Consider the following 6,000-nt stretch of genomic DNA (forward strand, 5'->3'; position numbering starts at 1 on the left):
CAAGTGAAGGCTGGAAGTTGCTCCAGTTTTCCTAGTTTCCTTCAAAACACAGAAAACCAAGCCTCTGAACAGAGTCTAACTGAATGAAACCACTTTTGCAGCTGAATACAGATTGGAAAAACTTTAAGAAAGGTCAGTCTCACTGGGGTGAAAAGGATGGACTGAAGTCCAACTTGGACAGTGTCTGGGAAAGGCAGTGAGAGAATCTAAATCACAGCAGATCAGCAAATGAGACCCTCAGTCATGGCTCAGTAAAGGATCAGAGCAGTGAGGCAGCCCCCAGTCCCAGCTTAGAAGATAAATTCTGGGAAATTGGGGTTTTCCTGAAAAAAGAAGACAAAGTTATCCCCTGCAAACACAGGAAATCACTGAGCTTAAACCCAAGGCTTAGAATTGCACAGGGAGCTTAAGACACTTCCTCCAGAGCTCAATAATATAAAAAACAAAAGAATAAATACAAAAAGAAAAGAAAATGAGCAACAAGAGTGATCATTGAAAGTTACTGTGATAGGGAAGACCAAAACAATTCAGATGAGGACAAAATATCGACAAAGGGAATTCAAAGAGTGATGTGAATTTGTTTTAAACCAAAAAAGCTTTTTGTTCTTGCTCATAAAAGACTTTAAAAGGTAAATAAGAGAGGTATGATGAATGCAAAAAAAAAAATTGAAGAAAACAAAACATTGAAAAGTAAAATTAACCAAATGAGAAAATGTTTCACAAAAGCTAACTGAAGAAAATCACACATTAAAAATTAGAACGAGGCAAAAGGAAGCTAATGGCCTTAAGAATCAGTCAAACAAATTTTAAAGAATGAAAAAATGAAAGGAAATATAAAATACCTCATTGGGAAAACAGCCAACTTGGAAAATAGGTCCAGAAGAGACAATTTAAAAATTGTCTACTAGAAGGCCATGACCAAAAGAAGAGCATAGATAGCATTGTTTTGGAGACCATCAAGGAAAACTGCCTTGATATTCTAGAAAAGGAGAGAAATAGTCATTGAAAGAATCCATCAATCACCTCTGGGAAGAGATCCCACAATATTGCAAGCTTCCAGTCAAAAACAATTCAAGTATCAAGGAGCAACAATCAGGATTATCCAGCATCTGGTATCATCTACAATAATGTGTCAGAGAAAGTAGAATACCATATTCCATTAGTCCTAGGATCACAACCAAGAATTAACTATTCAGTGACAATGAAAATCATCTTTCAGGGGAGATAATGAATCTTCAAAGAAGAGACTTTTAATTGAAAACATTTCTATTGAAAAAAGCAAACTAAACAAAAAACTTCAAACATAGTACTCAAGAGAAGCCTAGAAAGGTAAACAGAGAAAAATATTATTTAAAGGCTAAACTGTTTACATACCTAGATGAGAAAGTGATATTTGTAACTCATGAGAACTATATTATTGGGACAGTTAGAAATGGGACATCACATGTACAGAATTTGTGGTGGTGAATGGACTCTGATGTGATGATATTAAAAGAAAAAGACATTAAGAGGTGGGAGAAGGGTTACTGGGAGAAAAAGCAAGGAGAGATATAATGGGACAAATTAGATCACATGAAGAGGCACAAAAGACGTATTAACAATCAAGGAAAATGAGGAGGATGAGTATTTTCTGAAGTCAGATCTCATCAGTTTTGGCTCAAAGAGGGAATAAATTAATCACTCAGTTGGGTGTAGAAATTGATTTTACCCTATAAAGAAGTAGAAGGAGAAAGTATAGAAAAAAGAGGAGTTGGATAGAAGGGAGAGCGGAAACTCTGGGGAAAGGGGTAAGAGAAGAGGGAAGGGATGACAGATAGGGCACTACTACTAAGGATGGAAAAAGAGAACAAAAGAATATACAAGGGACAAAATAAGATGGAAGGGAATACAGATCTGATAATTAAAAATCTTAATGTGAATGGGATGAACTCTCCCATAAAGTGGTAGCAAATAGCAGAATGCATTACAAAACAGAATACTACAATATGTTGTTTACAAGAAACACATTTGACATACAGATACAGATTAAAGATAAAATGCTGGAGCAAAACTTATTATGCTTCAACTGAAGTAATAAAAACAAGTATAGTCATTCTGATCTAAGATAAAGCAAAAGTAAAAAGAAGTCTATTAAAAGAGAAAAGAAGGAATATCTTGTTAAAGGGTACCATAAACAAAGAAGTAGTAACAACAGTAAATGTATATGCACCAAGTAGTAGAACATCCAAATTCCTAGAGAAGATAATAAACCAATTACAAGAAGAAATTGACAGCAAAACTATTTTAGTGAGGAACCTCAACCTTCCCCTCAATCAGGCAAATTGAACTACAAAATAAGAAAAAATCTTGGGAGGTTAATAGGATCTTAGAAAACCTAGATATGATAGACCTCTGGAGAAAATTGAATAGGGACATAAAGGAATACACCTTTTTCTTGGCAGTATATAGCACCTACACAAAAATTGACTACATATTAGGGCACAAAAATATACTCACAATCAAATGCAGAATGGCAGAAATAGTAAATGTTTCCTTTTCAGACCATGATGCAATAAAAATTATATTCAACAAAGGGCTGGGGAAAGATGGACTAAAAACCTACAGGAAATTAATCTTAATTCTAACTAAAGGGCCAAACAACAATTCACAAAAAAATCCATAATTTAAGAGAATGAGAATGAGAATACCAAAATCGATGGGATGCAGCAAAAGTAATTCTTAATAGAAATCTTATATCTTTAAATAGCTACATAAATCAATGAATTAGGCAGGCAACTAAAAAAAGTTGGAAAAAGAACAAATTTAAATCTCAAATTAAATGCCAAATTAGAAATTCTGAAACTCAAAGGAGAGATTAATAAAATTTTAACTAAGAAAACTGTTCAAATAATGAAACCAAGAAATGATTTTAAGAAAAAATCCAGCAAAATAGATGAATCTTTAATTTGATTAGAAAAGGAAAAGAAAATCAAATTACCAGCATCAAAAATGAAAAGGGTAAATTTACCCCCAATGAAAAAGAAAGCATTAGGAGCTATTTTATCCAACTACATACCAACAATTCTGACAATCTAACCGAAATGGATGAATGTTTTCAACAATATAAGTTGCACAGATTAACAGAAAAGGAAATATATTATTTAAATAGTCCCATTTTAGGAAAAAGAAATTGAACAAGCAATCAATGATATCCCTAAGAAAAAATTTTTCAGGGTCAGATGGATTAATAAGTAAATTTAAACATTTAAAGTACAATTAATTCCAACACTATGCAAAGTATTTGGCAAAAGAGGCATAGAAGGATTCCTGCCAAATTCCTTTGATGACACAAATATGGAACTGATAACTTAAGCAGGAAGAGCTAAAACAGAGAAAATTATAGATCTTCCTAATGAATATAATATTTTAAATAAAAATTAACAAAGAGATTATAGCAACATGTGAGCACAATAATTATGATCAAGTGGGATTTATATGAGGGATGCAGGGCAGGTTTAATATTGGAAAAACTATAGCCATAATCAACTATATCATTAGCAAAACCAACAGAAATCATATAATTTGACAAAATATAGCACCAATTTCAATTAAAAACAGTAGAATAGGGATAAAGGGAATTTTTTAATAAAATATAAGCAGTATCTATCTAAAATCAACATCAAGCATCCAATATAATGGAGAGAAGCTGAACACATTCCCCATAAGATCAGGGGTGAAATAAGAATGCCCATTATTAAATATTGTACTAGAAATGTTGGCTTTAGCTATAAGAAGAAATGAATTAGAATAGGCAATGAAATAAAACTATCACTTTTTGCAGGTGACTTTGACATACTTAGATTCTCTAAGCATTCAAATCATTCAAAAACCTACTTGAAATAATTAACAGGTTTGGCAAAGTTTAAGAATATAAAATTAACCCACACAAATCATCAGCATTTCTATTTATTACTGATAAAGTCCAACAGCAAGAGAGAGGGAATTTCCATTTAAAATAACTGAAGACCATTTGAGGTAAAGATTATGAGCAATGTCTAATAGGTCAGTTAATTTGGTAATTGAGAGATTTCTAGTCAACTCTGGAGGAGTGGTAACAAGTTTGGAGTCCAGGTTAGAGAGCTTAAGCTGAAATTGAGAAAAGCAGAGATAATGAGCATAGAGGGCTTTTCCCCTGAATTTAGTTGAGAAAGAGATTTTTTAAAAAGTTGGTGATAGCTGTGGAGGTAATCAGATCAATGAAGGCTTTTAAAAGATGTGGGCAAGGAAAAGCTATTTGCAAAAAAGGAATATAGAGAAAAATTAAAGTTTGGAAAGAGTGGATAATCTGATAGGTGGAGAAAGAAGGAGATCAAGTAGGGAGAAGGGCTTGCTTTTTCATCCAAAATATAAAAAGGATATAATGGAAGATGATGTCTGAATGATGTGAGATAAAAAGAATGGGAAAAAGGGAACTTTTAGTGAATAACATCAGTTTTTTTCAATGAAGGTGAGTTCATAGGATGAGTGTAGGAGATACCACATTGAATACTTGGGATGAGAAAAGAAAATTCATTACAACTAATTGTGACAACGAAGAAGGTAGGATGAAATTGCTTGCCCTAAAGATTTTTTATCTTCCAGAAATAGTCTTCAAAATATTTCTGGGATTTAGAATTTCCAAAATTTCTGTGGTTCTGGGTCTTAGCATCTTTGGGTTCCATTACTCTCTGGTGCTAAAATTTTTCAGTACCTTAAAAATCACTTGGGAGATATCAAATATACAATTACATGCAAAGCAGATATTCTATACAGACATTAGCAACTTCTTTTGACTACATGTGTAACTATTACTCCTATTTCTCTTTGTGAACCTGGTTCCTGATCAATCTGTTCTTTTGTAGATTACTAATAGTTCTTCCAATATATCTAAAGAGACTGATTTTATAGGCTTATAACCTGATGTCCACTGCTTGCAGATAAATGTCTTTCATTTTAGCCCTCTCTTATTCCCTAGAGTTTTCTACTATTTTTTTTTTCCTGAGGCAATTGGGGTTGAGTGACTTGCCTCACATCAGCCAACATATATTAAGTGAGACCAGGTTTCAACACAGGTCCTCCTGACTTAAGGGCTGGTCCTCTATCTACTACACCAACTAGCTGCTCTTTTACTTCTCTTGAGGAGATTTATAGTGGATTTCCAGACTCTTTGCAAATGGTGCCCACAGATAGTAGTCTCTTATATCTCAGTTCAACTTGGATATAAATAGTTGGATCAGCTTTTACAAAGAAATATTTACTTCAAATCTACAACTTTTTTTTTTTTAAACCTTTTATACCTCCTCAGACTCTGGAAAAAGGAAGAGGATTAGGTTCATCATTCAGCTCACTTACTATAGTGTACAGTTCCAAGTCCAAGTGTAAACCCTATCTTAGATTTGAGTATCTGGCATTCTGATTTCCTTGAGCTTTTCTACTAGGCTGGCTGGCTGCTACATCCCATGTTGTCATGGCTTAAACTCCTAACTCTGTTGGTGATTCTATTACTTCACCTTAAAAACTGATAAGGCCAAATAAAAAAAGAGAAACAAAAACCACAGCCCATTTTTCAGAGCCATAGAGTAAAAGAAAAACAGATTTCCCCTCTCAGTTTATAGTGCTCACATGTGGGTCAACTGCATATGATTGTTTCCTTTTGTGAGTATTAGTTTTTAAAGAATCATCCCCTTCTAGCTTTGCAGCCAAACATGGAGGTACAATATATCCAAAATTTATATATCATATTATACTTATTGTAGGTGAATTTCAGTTGCATTGTACTTTTCCATGTTTGGCAATCTAAGCATCTGGCAATCTAAGCATCCTCCAATCCATATTACAGGATCATTATCAGTATTTTTAGGCCTTAGGAATTTTGTACCTAATATTCATAATAGTTGAGATTCTAAGAAAGGACTTTGCCTCTGGGTTCAGCCCCAATCTTTGGTTGGGATGCTTTGCAAGCATTATTGGATTGTGACACAC

This window comes from Antechinus flavipes, chromosome 5 (assembly GCF_016432865.1).
Source record: "Antechinus flavipes isolate AdamAnt ecotype Samford, QLD, Australia chromosome 5, AdamAnt_v2, whole genome shotgun sequence".
Lineage (NCBI taxonomy): Eukaryota > Metazoa > Chordata > Mammalia > Dasyuromorphia > Dasyuridae > Antechinus > Antechinus flavipes.